The sequence below is a fragment of the Triticum aestivum genome, chromosome 5B (assembly GCF_018294505.1).
Source record: "Triticum aestivum cultivar Chinese Spring chromosome 5B, IWGSC CS RefSeq v2.1, whole genome shotgun sequence".
NCBI lineage: Eukaryota > Viridiplantae > Streptophyta > Magnoliopsida > Poales > Poaceae > Triticum > Triticum aestivum.
The window spans coordinates 485383267-485399206 of NC_057807.1; positions in this window are offsets into that span (position 1 = coordinate 485383267).

The following is a 15940-nucleotide window of genomic DNA, read 5'->3' on the forward strand; positions in this document are numbered from 1 at the left end:
GTTCATTTTCAATTCTTACGGTGGTTCATTCAAGATTTCATTTCCTTTGTTATCATATCAATTCATTCTTTCTTTCATTGTTTCAATCCCACCGGTGGTTCCATCAATACCTTCTCAAGCTTGCGCTATATCTCTTTTAATCCTTTCTACGGGAATAAGTAGTATGCCAAATCCATTGCTTGTCATCAATTTAATTTGATGAAGGATAAGCATACAATAAATCTTATTCTTATTTCCGCGAGGTGATTCAATTTTTTTTCTTACGGAGATCGTTCATGATGAAGTAATTCTCGGTTCTAGTGTTTCGTCTTTTCTTTTCTAGAGTTCCAAGTTTTCCGCATTATCTCGTCGTGAAGCTCCATCTAAATCATCGCAAGGCTTCACCTTGTGTTCTCAACTTCTCTTTATTTTTATCATCCTTTTATTACCGGAGTTCTTCATGGAGGCTCTACATGATGGTTCGTCAAGGATTCCTTTCATTCTTCAAGTGTTCTTCATGATTTACTTGGAAAAGCTCAAGTATTCTTCGTCTTGCATTCCAAAGTGCAATTCCTTCTACCTTATCTTTGGAGATGGCGTTATATCATTCTTGACAATTTCATTCATGTTTCGCGATTCACATGTTGTCAAGAATGAGGTATTTTGAATCCATTAATCTCTTTGTTGGAGTTATCTTGTGTCATATTTCACCTAAAGCCTTCCCTAAGGAATGTTGCTATTGTGGTGATATTCAATGGTCCAAGTTATCTCTCTATCATCTTGGTGGAAGAAGTTTTTCATCTCGTTGTTGTTATCAATTTTTTTCCAGTAGTGGCAGAATTTCGCCTCAATTTTGAGAAGTTTTCCATAAGCCCACTACAAGCTTATTCGCTTCTTGGAAGGGTGCTTTCCAAGCTCATTTGTGGCAGAAGTTGGCATTTTCTTCCCCATTCTGTTATTCCAATTATCTATCTTCTATTCTTTCTTACGGAGGCATTGTGATGTTGCTCTTTTCACTCATCATCTCGAATTGTGAGGATCGTGTTCTTTTCGTGCTTATCCATTTAACCGAAGTGTTGTGTCATCTCTTCAAGTTCTTTTCATCTTATCAAGTCTTGCATCTCTTTTCAACCGGAGTGATGTCCGAATTTGTACCTCCTTGTTCCTTGTTTATCTCGTTTCAACCAGAGTGGTTCCAATTCCTTCTTGTCCATTGTACTCGTCATTCACAGCCTTGCAACCTCCAAGGTTCACATGGTGTTCCTTGTTTCTATTTTCTACCGCAGTGCTCTCAATTGTGTTCAACTACGTTGTGTTCTTTCTTTCTTCAACCTCTCAAGGTTCTTTGATTTCACTCTTTTGTCAAAGAAGCAACTTAGTTTTACCTCCTCTCTTCCACTTCCATTTCTCTCCGGTGCCATCCTAGATCTCGGGGCGAGATCCTCTTGTAGTGGTGGAGTGTTGTAATGCCCCGAGACCGACGCTCCAGAAGACTTCCAGATACTCTGAGTTTCGTCGTGTGATTTGTTTTGTTTGTTGCATCTCTTGCATTGCATCATGTCATCATGCAACCTTTTTTAAAAAAACTCAGCTAAATAAATTGCATGGATCCTTCGGTCCATTTAAATCGAGGGAATTCACATGTTGATTTCTCTTTATAACATATCCTCTCGATATTTTAGGGAGCTATATTGAAATATTCCATTAGTTTGGAACCACCGTCAAACACAATTGCAGTTTAAATTATATGCCTTTCATAATTTCCTTTCCAACCTTATCCATCCCCACAGCCCATCTAATCCCTATAACCCCTAGCCAGCCTCCCCGATCCCCTTGAGGCCCAACCCTTTCTAACCCTAGCAAGCATTTGCCAGATCCTCATCTCCCCTCGTTCCCCCTCCGCCGCCACTCACACACGCTTGCACACGACTAGATCCAGGAGGAGCGCCCGCGCTCGATCCCCATGGCGTGCCTTCCCTGCCAGTGACGCCGCCATCCTTCCTCTTCTGCGCCGGCACCGTCCATCCCCGTTGCCCCGCTGCATCGCCTGAAGCCACCCCGCGTCTCGCCTCCTCTGTCTGCTTCCCCTGCTTCGAGCAACAGCTCGGGAACAAGTAACCCCGCCGGCCTGCCAGGCCACCGGGGCTCCCTCCACTATCGAGCAGCCCAGAAGATGAGCCCCGCGCCTCCCCCGCCTCGGTTCCGGTCATCCCCGCGCCAAGTCCCTCTGCTGCTCCCCTGCTTCGCGCCTGCAATCGTCGTCCGCCACGCCGGCAGGAGCGCCAATGCCACCAGGACGTCGTCCCGCGCCCAAGCTCCTCCGCCCTCCTGCGCCTCCCTGCGTTGTGCCCTGCTTCACCCACCTCGCCGGCAGGTTCCGGCCCTGCCTCGAGCACCCCCGCGCCGGAAGCTGCTTCCCGCGCCTCTGCATCGATATGCCAGAGCCGCATGTCGCCGGATCCCGCCCTTGTCGCCTCGTCACTGTAGCTCATCCTCGGCCCTAGATCCATTCGTTCCAACCGCCACCTTGTCGTCCGTTGGCTTCCTGCTGCTGCCTTCGAGCGCCATCGACGCATCTTCGTGTGGAACCTGTCAAGTACCCCGACGTTCATCACCATGCTCGACTATAGCGCCAAACTACCCTCGACCCGAGGACGCGAAGTTGTTCGCCTACGGGGATTCACCAAGTACCCTTCGGATGCGCCAAGTTCGACTACATGGACGGTCAAGTACCTCTACCGCCGGCCGGACATCTATGGAAACATGTACAACTACTGTCGCCAAGCCCGTGAGTACCACTACTTCCACGACGTCCGTGAACCACTACTTCCACTACCGCCACCACGTGAACATCTACTTCCTCTACTTCACTCCGAGCTCGAACCGCCCCGAACGCATGCTTCAAAGGTATATCTGCCAAGTCGACCCGTGGACGAATGCATGTTGTATGAGATGAACTGTATGTTTGCATCATGATTGAATTGTCGCTTGCGATGCCCCTTTTTGCCATGCCACCATCATGTGGGACACCCGGTATCCGGTATCACTCCCCATTTCTTGCGTGTTCCACACATCCGCACACTTCTCGTTTGCATCGGTATCTCAATCAAGTTACCGGGACCGCAATGTTGTCGTGGCACCATTTTCGTTTCGCCGCCGTGGCACCCTTTTCATTCCGCCATGGTGACCAAATGCTTCATAACATGCTCATGTCAACTTTTTAATAAAAATTGCATATAACTTGTATATGTCATCCGCATCATGATAACAACAATTAAAATGTTTAAATTTGTGTTTGCATTAAATTGCTAAATGACATATGGGGATTTTTCGGAATTGTTGTTTGTTGTTTCCGGCCTCTTTTAAACTTGCCTAAATAGGTGGTTTGCTCATGCTTCACCTCTTGCCATGTTTAATAACATTTAATATTGTTGGGTACATAACCGAGAGAGAACTAAATAATTGATGTGGTGTTCCGTCAATATGCAACTCGTTGCATATTGAGCTCCACTTAAATTGTAGTGTTGTTTGCTTCACCTTGCCATGCCATGCCTCTTTAAACCGGACATGCATCATATTTGGTTGTGCATCATGCCATGATTATGTGATGGTTGTTTACCATGTTGTTTGCTTATTTCCGGTTTGCTTCTCTCGTTAGCTTCGGTTTCGTTCCGGAGTTGTGAGGATCCGTTCGACTACGTCTGTTTGTCTTCTTCATGGACTCGTTCTTCTTCCTTGTGGGATCTCAGGCAAGATGACCATTACCCTCGATATCACTTCTATCTTTGCTTGCTAGTTGCTTCGTTCTATCGCTATGCTGCGCTACCTATCACTTGCTCTTCAAGCCTCCCAAATTGCCATGTCAGCCTCTAACCTTTTCACCCTGCCTAGCAAACCGTTGCTTGGCTATGTTACCGCTTTGCTCAGCCTCTCTTATTGCGTTGTTAGTTGCAGGTGAAGTTGAAGATTGCTACATGATGGACAGGATTATGTTGGGATATCACAATATCTCTTATTTAGTTAATGCATCTATATACTTGGTAAAGGGTGGAAGGCTCGGCCTTATGCCTGGTGTTTTGTTCCAATCTTGCCGCCCTACTTTCCGTCATACCGGTGTAATGTTACTTGATTTTGCGTTCCTTACGCGGTTGGTTGATTTATGGGACCCCCTTGACAGTTTGCTTTGAATAAAACTCCTCCAGCAAGGCCCAACCTTGGTTTTAACATTTGCCACCTAAGCCTTTTTCCCTTGGGTTCTGCAGACTCAAGGGTCATCTTTATTTTTACCCCCCCCCCCGGGCCAGTGCTCCTTTGGGTGCTGGTCCAAACCGAGCGATGTTTGGCGCCCCCTGGGTAATCAGGGTCTATGCCAACCCGACGTCTGGCTCATCCAGTATGCCCTGAGAATGAGATACGTGCGACTCCTATCGGGATTTGTCGGCACATCGGGCGGCTTTGCTGGTCTTGTTTTACCATTGTCGAAATGTCTTGTAAACCGGGATTCCGAGACTGGTCGGGTCTTCCTGGGAGAAGGAATATCCTTCGTTGACCGTGAGAGCTTGTGATGGGCTAAGTTGGGACACCCCTGCAGGGTATAAATTTTCGAGAGCCGCGCCCGCGGTTATGTGGCAGATGGGAATTTGTTAATGTCCGGTTGTAGAGAACTTGACACTTGACTTAATTAAAATGCATCAACCGCGTGTGTAGCCGTGATGGTCTCTTTTCGGCGGAGTCCGGGAAGTGAACACGGTCTTTGTGTTATGATTGTCCGTACGTAGTTTTAGGATCACTTCTTGATCACTTCTAGCTTCTCGACCGTTCCGTTGCTTCTCTTCTCGCTCTTATTTGTGTATGTTAGCCACCATATTTTCTTAGTGCTTGCTGCAACTCCACCTCATTACCACTTCCTACCCATAAGCTTAAATAGTCTTGATCTCGCGGGTTTTGAGATTGCTGAGTCCTGGTGACTCACCAGATACTATCACAACAGTTGCAAGTGCCGATGATACCAGTGCAGGTGATGCAACCGAACTCAGATGGGAGCTCAACGAAGATCTTGGTCATTGCTATGTTTCGTTTCATGTTGATCAACAGTGGATCCCAGTTGGGACGATCGGGGATCTAGCAGTTGGGTTTGTTGGAAATATGCCCTAGAGGCAATAATAAAAGTGTTATTATTATATTTCCTTGTTCATGATAATTGTCTTTTATTCATGCTATAACTGTATTATCCGGAAATCGTAATACACGTGTGAATACATAGACCACAATATGTCCCTAGTGAGCCTCTAGTTGACTAGCTCGTTGTGATCAACAGATAGTCATGGTTTCCTGGCTATGGACATTGGATGTCGTTGATAACGGGATCACATCATTAGGAGAATGATGTGATGGACAAGACCCAATCCTAAGCATAGCACAAAGATCGTGTAGTTCGTTTGCTAGAGCTTTGCCAATGTCAAGTATCTCTTCCTTTGACCATGAGAGCGTGTAACTCCTGGATACCGTAGGAGTGCTTTGGGTGTATCAAACGTCACAACGTAACTGGATGACTATAAAAGGTGCACTACAGGTATCTTCGAAAGTATCTATTGTTTTATGCAGATCGAGACTGGGATTTGTCACTCCGTGTAAACGGAGAGGTATCTCTGGGCCCACTCGGTAGGACATCATCATAATGTGCACAATGTGACCAAGGGGTTGATCACGGGATGATGTGTTACGGAACGAGTAAAGAGACTTACCGGTAACGAGATTGAACAAGGTATCGGTATACCGACGATCGAATCTCGGGCAAGTAAAATACCGCTAGACAAAGGGAATTGTATACGGGATTGATTAAGTCCTTGACATCGTGGTTCATCCGATGAGATCATCGTGGAACATGTGGGAGCCATCATGGGTATCCAGATCCCGCTGTTGGTTATTGACCGGAGAACGTCTCGGTCATGTCTACATGTCTCCCGAACCCGTAGGGTCTACACACTTAAGGTTCGATGACGCTAGGGTTATAAAGGAAGCTTGTATGTGGTTACCGAATGTTGTTCGGAGTCCCGGATAAGATCCCGGACGTCACGAGGAGTTCCGGAATGGTCCGGAGGTAAAGATTTATATATGGGAAGTCCTGTTTTGGTCACCGGAAAAGTTTCGGGCGATATCGGTATTGTACCGGGACCACCGGGAGGGTCCCGGGGGTCCACCAAGTGGGGCCACCTGCCCCAGAAGGTTGCGAGGGCCAAGTGTGGGAGGGGACCAGCCCCTAGGAGGGCTGGTGCGCCCCCCACAAGGGGCCAAGGCGCAAGGGAGAGTGGGAGGGGGCAAACCCTAGTCCAGATGGGCCTTAAGGCCCATATTGGTGCGCCTCCCTCTCCTCTCCCCTCTTGGCCGCCACCCCCTTTGCCATCTAGGGCTGGCCGCACCCCTTGGGGGTGGGAAACCCTAAAGGGGGCGCAGCCCCCCCTTCCCCCTATATATAGATGAGGTTTGGGGCTGCCAAACATATGAGTTCTCTCCCTCTTGGTGCAGCCCTACCTCTCTCCCTACTCCTCCTCTCCCATGGTGCTTGGCGAAGCCCTGCGGGATTGCCACGCTCCTCCACCACCACCACGCCGTTGTGCTGCTGTTGGATGGAGTCTTCCTCAACCTCTCCCTCTCTCCTTGCTGGATCAAGGCGTGGGAGACGTCACCGGGCTGTACGTGTGTTGAACGCGGAGGTGCCGTGCGTTCGGCACTTGATCATCGGTGATTTGAATCACGACGAGTACGACTCCATCAACCCCGTTCACTTGAACGCTTCCGCTTAGCGATCTACAAGGGTATGTAGATGCACTCTCCTTCTACTCGTAGCTGGTTTCTCCATAGATAGATCTTGGTGACACGTAGGAAAATTTTGAATTTCTGCTACGTTCCCCAACAGTGGCATCAGAGCTAGGTCTATTGCGTAGATTCTTTGCACGAGTAGAACACAAAGTAGTTGTGGGCGTTGATGTTGTTCAATATGCTTACCGTTACTAGTCCAATCTTGTTTCGACGGTATTGTGGGATGAAGCGGCCCGGACCGACCTTACACGTACTCTTACGTGAGACAGGTTCCACCGATTGACATGCACTTGGTGCATAAGGTGGCTAGCGGGTGCCAGTCTCTCCCACTTTAGTTGGAACGGATTCGATGAAAAGGGTCCTTATGAAGGGTAAATAGCAATTGGCATATCACGTTGTGGTTTTGCGTAGGTAAGAAACGTTCTTGCAAGAAACCCATAGCAGCCACATAAAACATGCAACAACAATTAGAGGACGTCTAACTTGTTTTTGCAGGGTATGCTATGTGATGTGATATGGCCAAGAAGAATGTGATGAATGATATGTGATGCATGAGATTGATCATGTTCTTGTAATAGGATTCACGACTTGCATGTCGATGAGTATGACAACCGGCAGGAGCCATAGGAGTTGTCTTTATTTTTGTATGACCTGCGTGTCATTGAAGAACGCCATGTAAACTACTTTACTTTATTGCTAAACGCGTTAGTCATAGAAGTAGAAGTAGTCGTTGGCGTGACAACTTCATGAAGACACGATGATGGAGATCATGGTGTCATGCCGGTGACAAGATGATCATGGAGCCCCGAAGATGGAGATCAATGGAGCTATATGATATTGGCCATATCATGTCACAACTATATAATTGCATGTGATGTTTATTATGTTTATGCATCTTGTTTACTTAGGACGACGGTAGTAAATAAGATGATCCCTTACAAAATTTCAAGAAGTGTTCTCCCCTAACTGTGCACCGTTGCTACAGTTCGTCGCTTCTAAGCACCACGTGATGATCGGGTGTGATGGATTCTTACGTTCACATACAACGGGTGTAAGACAGTTTTACACAGCGAAAACACTTAGGGTTAACTTGACGAGCCTAGCATGTGCAGACATGGCCTCGGAACACGGAGACCGAAAGGTCGAGCATGAGTCGTATAGTAGATACGATCAACATGAAGATGTTCACCGATGATGACTAGTCCGTCTCACGTGATGATCGGACACGGCCTAGTTGACTCGGATCATGTGATCACTTAGATGACCAGAGGGATGTCTATCTGAGTGGGAGTTCATAAGATGAACTTAATTATCTTGAACATAGTCAAAAGACCTTTTGCAAATTATGTCGTAGCTCACGCTATAGTTCTACTGTTTAGATATGTTCCTAGAGAAAATATGGTTGAAAGTTGAAAGTAGCGATTATGCGGACAGTAGAAAGCTTATGTCCTTAATGCACTGCTCAGTGTGCTGAACCCCATGTTACGAACATCGGACATACATGTTTTGATGACTACGTGATAGTTCAGTTAAATGGTTTAGAGTTGAGGCACTAAAGACGTTTTCGAAACATCGCGGAACATATGAGATGTTTCGAGGGCTGAAATTGGGATTTCAGGCTCGTGCCCACGTCAAGAGGTATAAGACCTCCGACGATTTTCTTAGCCTACAAACTAAGGGAGAAAAGCTCAATCGTTGAGCTTGTGCTCAGATTGTCTGAGTGCAACAATCACTTGAATCGAGTGGGAGTTGATCTTCCAAATGAGATAGTGATGTTTCTCCAAAGTCATTGCCACCAAGCTGCTAGAGCTTCGTGATGAACTATAACATATCAGGGATAGATATGATGATCCTTGAGGTATTCGCGATGTTTGACACCGCGAAAGTAGAAATCAAGAAGGAGCATCAATTGTTGATGGTTGGTGAAACCACTAGTTTCAAGAAGGGCAAGGGAAAGAAGGGATACTTCATGAAACGGCAAATCAGCTGCTACACCAATGAAGAAACCCGAGGTTGAACCAAACCCGAGACTAAGTGCTTCTGTAATAAGGGGAACAACCACTGGAGCAGGATTACCCTAGATACTTGGTAGATGAGAAGGCTGGCAAGGTCGATAGAAGTATATTGGATATACATTATGTTAATGTGTACTTTACTAGTACTCCTAGTAGCACCAGGGTATTGGATATCGGTTCGGTTGCTAAGTGTTAGTAACTCGAAATAAAAGAGCTACGGAATAAACGGAGACTAGCTAAAGGTGAGCTAACGATATGTGTTGGAAGTGTTTCCACGTTTGATGTGATCAAACATCGCACGCTCCCTCTACCATCAAGATTAGCATTAAACCTGAATGGTTTATTGAATCTCGATCGTAGTGATACACATTTTCATGCCAAAAGATATAAGATAGTAATGATAGTACCACTTACTTGTGGCACTGCCATGTAAGTCATATTGGTATAAAACGCATGAAGAAGCTCCATGTTGATGGATCTTTGGACTCACTCATTTTTGAAAAGTTTGAGACATGCGAACCATGTCTATTGGTGTATATGCATGAAGAAACTCCATGCAAATGGATCGTTCGGACTCACTTGATTTTGAATCACTTAAGATATGCAAATCATACCACATGGGCAAGATGACTGAAAAGCCTCATTTTCAGTAAGATGGAACAAGATAGCAACTTGTTGGAAGTAACACATTTTGATGTGTGCAGTCGAATGAGTGCTGAGGCATGCAGTGAATATCATTATGTTCTTACTTCACAGATGATTCGAGTAAATGTTGAGTATATTTACTTGATGAAACACAAGTCTGAATTATTGAATGGTTCAAGTAATTTCAGAGTGAAGTAGCAGATCATTGTGACAAGAGGATAAAATGTCTATGATATGATCATAGAGATGAATATCTGAGTTACGAGTTTTGGCACACAATTAAGACATTGTGGAAATTGTTTCGCAATTAATACCGCCTGGAACACCATAATGTGATGGTGTGTCCGAACATCATAGTTGCACCCTATTGGATATGGTGCGTACCATGATGTCTCTTATCGAATTACCACTATCGTTCATGGGTTAGGCATTAGAGACAACCACATTCACTTTAAATAGGGCACCACGTAATTCCGATGAGATGACACCATATGAATTATGGTTTAGAGAAACCTAAGTTGTCGTTTCTTAAAAGTTTGGGGCTGCGACGCTTATATGAAAAAGTTTCAGGTTGATAAGCTCGAACCCAAAGCGGATAAAATGCATCTTCATAGGAAACCCAAAACAGTTGGGTATACCTCCTAATTCAGATCCGAAAGCAATATGGATTGTTTCTAGAATCGGGTCCTTTCTCGAGGAAAAGTTTCTCTCGAAAGAATTGAGTGGGAGGATGGTGGAGACTTGATGAGGTTATTGAACCGTCTCTTCAACTAGTGTGTGACAGGGCACAGGGAGTTGTTCCTGTGGCACCTACACCAATTGAAGTGGAAGCTTATGATATTGATCATGAAACTTCGGATCAAGTCACTCCCAAACCTCGTAGGATGACAAGGATGCGTACTACTTCAGAGTGGTACGTAATCCTGTCTTGAAGGTCATGTTGCTAGACAACAATGAACCTACGAGCTATGGAGAAGCGATGGTGGGCCCAAATTCCGACAAATGGTTAGAAGCCATGAAATCCGAGATAGGATCCATGTATAAAACAAAGTATAGACTTTGGAAGTACTACTTGATGGTCATAAGGCTGTTGAGTACAGATGGATTTTAAAGGAAGACGGACGATGATGGTAAATATCACCATCAAGAAAGCTCGACTTGTCGTTAAGATGTTTTCTGACAAGTTCAAGGAGTTGACTACGATGGGAATTTCTCACTCGTAGCGATGCTAAGAGTCTGTTAGAATTATGTTAGCGATCACTGCATTATTTATGAAATCTTGCAGATAGGATGTCAAAACATTGTTTCCTCGACGATTTTGAGGAAAGGTTGTATGTGATACAACCGGAAGGTTTTGTCAATCCTGAAAGATGCTAATAAGTATGCAAAGCTCCAGCAATCCTTCTGAGGACTGGAGTAAGCATCTCGGAGTTGGAATGTGCGCTTTGATGAGATGATCAAAGATTTTGGTGTATACAAAGTTTATGAGAAACTTGTATTTCCAAAGAAGTGAGTGGGAGCACTATAGAATTTCTGATGAGTATATGTTGATCAGAAATGATGTAGAATTTCTAGAAAGCATATAGGGTTATTTGAAAGGTGTTTTTCAATAGAAAACCTGGATTAAGCTACTTGAACATTGAGGATCAAGATCTATGAGGATGGATCAAAACGCTTAATGGTACTTTCAAATGAGCACATACCTTGACATGATCTTGAAGGTGTTCAAGATGGACCAGTCAAAGAAGGAGTTCTTGCCTGAGTTGTAAGGTACGAAGTTAAGACTTAAAGCTCGTCCACGGCAGAATAGAGAGATAGGACGAAGGTCGTCCCCTATGCTTAAGACGTAGGCTCTTCAGTATGCTATGCTGTGTACCGCACCTGAAGTGTGCCTTGCCATGAGTCAGTCAAGGGGTACAAGAGTGATCCATGAAAGGATCACATGACAGCGGTCAAAGTTATCCTTAGTAACTAGTGGACTAAGGAATTTTCTAGATTATGGAGGTGGTAAAAGAGTTCGTCATAAAGGGTTACGTCGATGCAAGCTTAACACCTATCCGGATAGCTCTGAGTAGAGATACCGGATACGTATAATGGAGCAACAATTTAGAATAGCTCCAAGTAGAACAGTTATTTGGAATAGCTCCAAATAGAACGTGGGAGCTGCATCTAGGAGATGACATAGAGATTTGTAAAGCACACACGGATCTGAAAGGTTCAGACCCGTTGACTAAAACCTCTCTCACAAGCAGAACATGACCAAACCCCAGATCTCATTGAGTCTTGATCGCATGATGATGTGAACTAGTTTAGTGACACTAGTAAACTCTTTGGATGTTGGTCACATGGTGATGTGACCTGTCAGTGTTAATCACATGGTAATGTGAACTAGATTATTGACTCTAGTGCAAGTGGGAGACTGTTGGAAATATGCCCTAGAGGAAATAATAAAAGTGTTATTATTATATTTCCTTGTTCATGATAATTGTCTTTTATTCATGCTATAACTGTATTATCCGGAAATCGTAATACACGTGTGAATACATAGACCACAATATGTCCCTAGTGAGCCTCTAGTTGACTAGCTCGTTGTGATCAACAGATAGTCATGGTTTCCTGGCTATGGACATTGGATGTCGTTGATAACGGGATCACATCATTAGGAGAATGATGTGATGGACAAGACCCAATCCTAAGCATAGCACAAAGATCGTGTAGTTCGTTTGCTAGAGCTTTGCCAATGTCAAGTATCTCTTCCTTTGACCATGAGAGCGTGTAACTCCTGGATACCGTAGGAGTGCTTTGGGTGTATCAAACGTCACAACGTAACTGGGTGACTATAAAAGGTGCACTACAGGTATCTCCGAAAGTATCTATTGTTTTATGCGGATCGAGACTGGGATTTGTCACTCCGTGTAAACGGAGAGGTATCTCTGGGCCCACTCGGTAGGACATCATCATAATGTGCACAATGTGACCAAGGGGTTGATCACGGGATGATGTGTTACGGAACGAGTAAAGAGACTTGCCGGTAACGAGATTGAACAAGGTATCGGTATACCGACGATCGAATCTCGGGCAAGTAAAATACCGCTAGACAAAGGGAATTGTATACGGGATTGATTAAGTCCTTGACATCGTGGTTCATCCGATGAGATCATCATGGAACATGTGGGAGCCATCATGGGTATCCAGATCCCGCTGTTGGTTATTGACCGGAGAACGTCTCGGTCATGTCTACATGTCTCCCGAACCCGTAGGGTCTACACACTTAAGGTTCGATGACGCTAGGGTTATAAAGGAAGCTTGTATGTGGTTACCGAATGTTGTTCGGAGTCCCGGATAAGATCCCGGACGTCACGAGGAGTTCCGGAATGGTCCGGAGGTAAAGATTTATATATGGGAAGTCCTGTTTTGGTCACCGGAAAAGTTTCGGGCGATATCGGTATTGTACCGGGACCACCGGGAGGGTCCCGGGGGTCCACCAAGTGGGGCCACCTGCCCCAGAAGGTTGCGAGGGCCAAGTGTGGGAGGGGACCAGCCCCTAGGAGGGCTGGTGCGCCCCCCACAAGGGGCCAAGGCGCAAGGGAGAGTGGGAGGGGGCAAACCCTAGTCCAGATGGGCCTTAAGGCCCATATTGGTGCGCCTCCCTCTCCTCTCCCCTCTTGGCCGCCACCCCCTTTGCCATCTAGGGCTGGCCGCACCCCTTGGGGGTGGGAAACCCTAAAGGGGGCGCAGCCCCCCCTTCCCCCTATATATAGATGAGGTTTGGGGCTGCCAAACATATGAGTTCTCTCCCTCTTGGTGCAGCCCTACCTCTCTCCCTACTCCTCCTCTCCCATGGTGCTTGGCGAAGCCCTGCGGGATTGCCACGCTCCTCCACCACCACCACGCCGTTGTGCTGCTGTTGGATGGAGTCTTCCTCAACCTCTCCCTCTCTCCTTGCTGGATCAAGGCGTGGGAGACGTCACCGGGCTGTACGTGTGTTGAACGCGGAGGTGCCGTGCGTTCGGCACTTGATCATCGGTGATTTGAATCACGACGAGTACGACTCCATCAACCCCGTTCACTTGAACGCTTCCGCTTAGCGATCTACAAGGGTATGTAGATGCACTCTCCTTCTACTCGTAGCTGGTTTCTCCATAGATAGATCTTGGTGACACGTAGGAAAATTTTGAATTTCTGCTACGTTCCCCAACAGGGTTATCTTCTTTTCTCTTGGCTTCGTCCATAGTCGGACCATGTGTGTACATTGAATGATGTATGAATTATATGTTCATTGTGTGAAGTGGCGATTGTAAGCCAACTCTTTATCCCATTCTTGTTCATTACATGGGATTGTGTGAAGATGACCCTTCTTGCGACAAAACCACCATGCGGTTATGCCTCTAAATCGTTCCTCGACACGTGGGAGATATAGCCGCATTGTGGGTGTTACAAGTTGGTAATCAGAGCCATCCCCGACTTAGGAGCCCCCTGCTTGATCGAATCGTTGGCGTTGTTGAGTCTAGAACAAAATTGTTTTGAGTCTTAGGATTTTATATATATATTGGAGAGTAGGATTCTTTTTACTCCTCAGTCCCTTCGTCGCTCTGGTGAGGTCTCCTGACGTAGATGTTTTAACTTTCCTCTCCTCAAATTTCACTAATTTTTTTTAGGATCACGCGGGTATCTTGGGATCGTTCCGATATTCTTATGACGAGAACATTGTTCTTGGTGCCTCCTGACATTTAGGGGTTGTGGCAGTGTCCCGGGGAGTTGAGCTCCGAGGTGTTGTCGTCATAATTTTATCGTTGCAGTTCTGGAATACCTGAGTTTTGCCGACATCGAAAATATCTTTTATGCAGTTGTTGGTGAGATAACCTCGACGCCACCCAGTACTGGGGAGTTCGGGAGTATTGCCATAGCTTGTATAACGGATGCTTTTTGAAGGTTGAGGTACACAATTTCCGAAGGTTTCTTGGTTATGTGTTGACGAATGGATACAGGTGGATGTAGGGATTGTTAGTTTTGGGTGAGATATATATTGCTTCCCCTGTATCCCCAACACCAGATTGCATAACCAGAAAGTTTCGGGAGTTTTATAGGTGGGAATTCAAGTAGCTCAAGTTTTTTTTCTTTCCGACAGATGCATGATATGAGATTGGGGTTCGACGTCTAGTGGTCCGCCTATCCACGGTCGTTTTTACAGTGGTCTCGTTGTGTCTTAAAGAATCCTTGGCTATGCCGATTAGGGGACACTTCGTATGTCATGTGCATTGCCTTGTACATGATGGTGTTGTACGGTCGAGCCCGTGTGGGCCCCACCATGAAAACTTTGGATGGAATCTCTATCATATTTTTGTTCCGGCTTATTCTGCAAGCCAAATCCTTTGTTTTGTGTTATATGTCGTATTCGAGTTGCTTCGAAGTCAAATGTTGAATCCATACCTTTCCTAAACGTTGTTCTCATATGGCTATGTGAATACTAATCCTTCTTGATCATCGAGATTGTCATGTCAATTCTTTTCGACCGGTGTGCTTCTCTTCAAGTGGATCAGATCATTTCAACATCCGTAAGATCAATTCTAAGTTTTTCTCAATGGTATCCATTCCATCTGCCCCAAGTTGCCTTTGTTTTCCCGCCCTCCCACCCTTTTCTTCTTCAAGGACTCATATATCTTAATCAAGTATCCATCTTATGGATGAGAAGTCTCTTCATTCTTTTCTCTCAATGTTCCTATCCGGTGATTTCCCATGAAGATGGCCAGGAGTTTCAAGTTCATCATTCTTCGTTCTTTTTTCTTCTCCGGTGGATTCAAGTCAAGTTTTTGGTGTTGATCATATTCCCTTCCTTGTTTCAAGTGTTTTCGTATGCCGGTGTACCTCTTAATCGTTCACCTCTCTCTATTCGTATCCGGAGTGCTGAAGATATCTCAAAAGAATCATGTTTCCATTCTTAATCCGTTCAAGTTACTTCGAGGTTTTTCTCTCATTCAAGCTTTAATTCTACCAGTGTAACCTCTATTTCAAGCAATCCTTCAATGATGTTTCTTTTGAGTGGGCCCTAACCCACAGGTCTTTTCCCAGGATCTTACCTGACTTTTCTAATTCTTTCCGGAGTTATTCTCAAATTCATTGCAAAGTTTGACGTAAGAACGAATTATCATCACTCAAATGTCTTTCTCCAAGATCTTTCAAATTATGTTTCATTGTTGGCTCAACCTCTGTGTTTTTCATTCTCACGGAGTATCTCATCAATTCATGGTGGTGTTTCTCGTCGTCATTCTTGGATTTTGAAGACCAAAGAAGAGTTCCTCTTAAATCCTTACCCACTCTTCCAAAAATGCATAGTTAAAGCTTGATGACATCCTCTCATAATTTATTTCGATTGTGAGAATTCTTTTCACCCATCCAGAGCAATTCAGGAGTCTTTTCAGTTTGATTCTCTGGATCCCATCATCTCAGACTTATTCATTCTCAGCGTGTAGCTATCGTTCTCC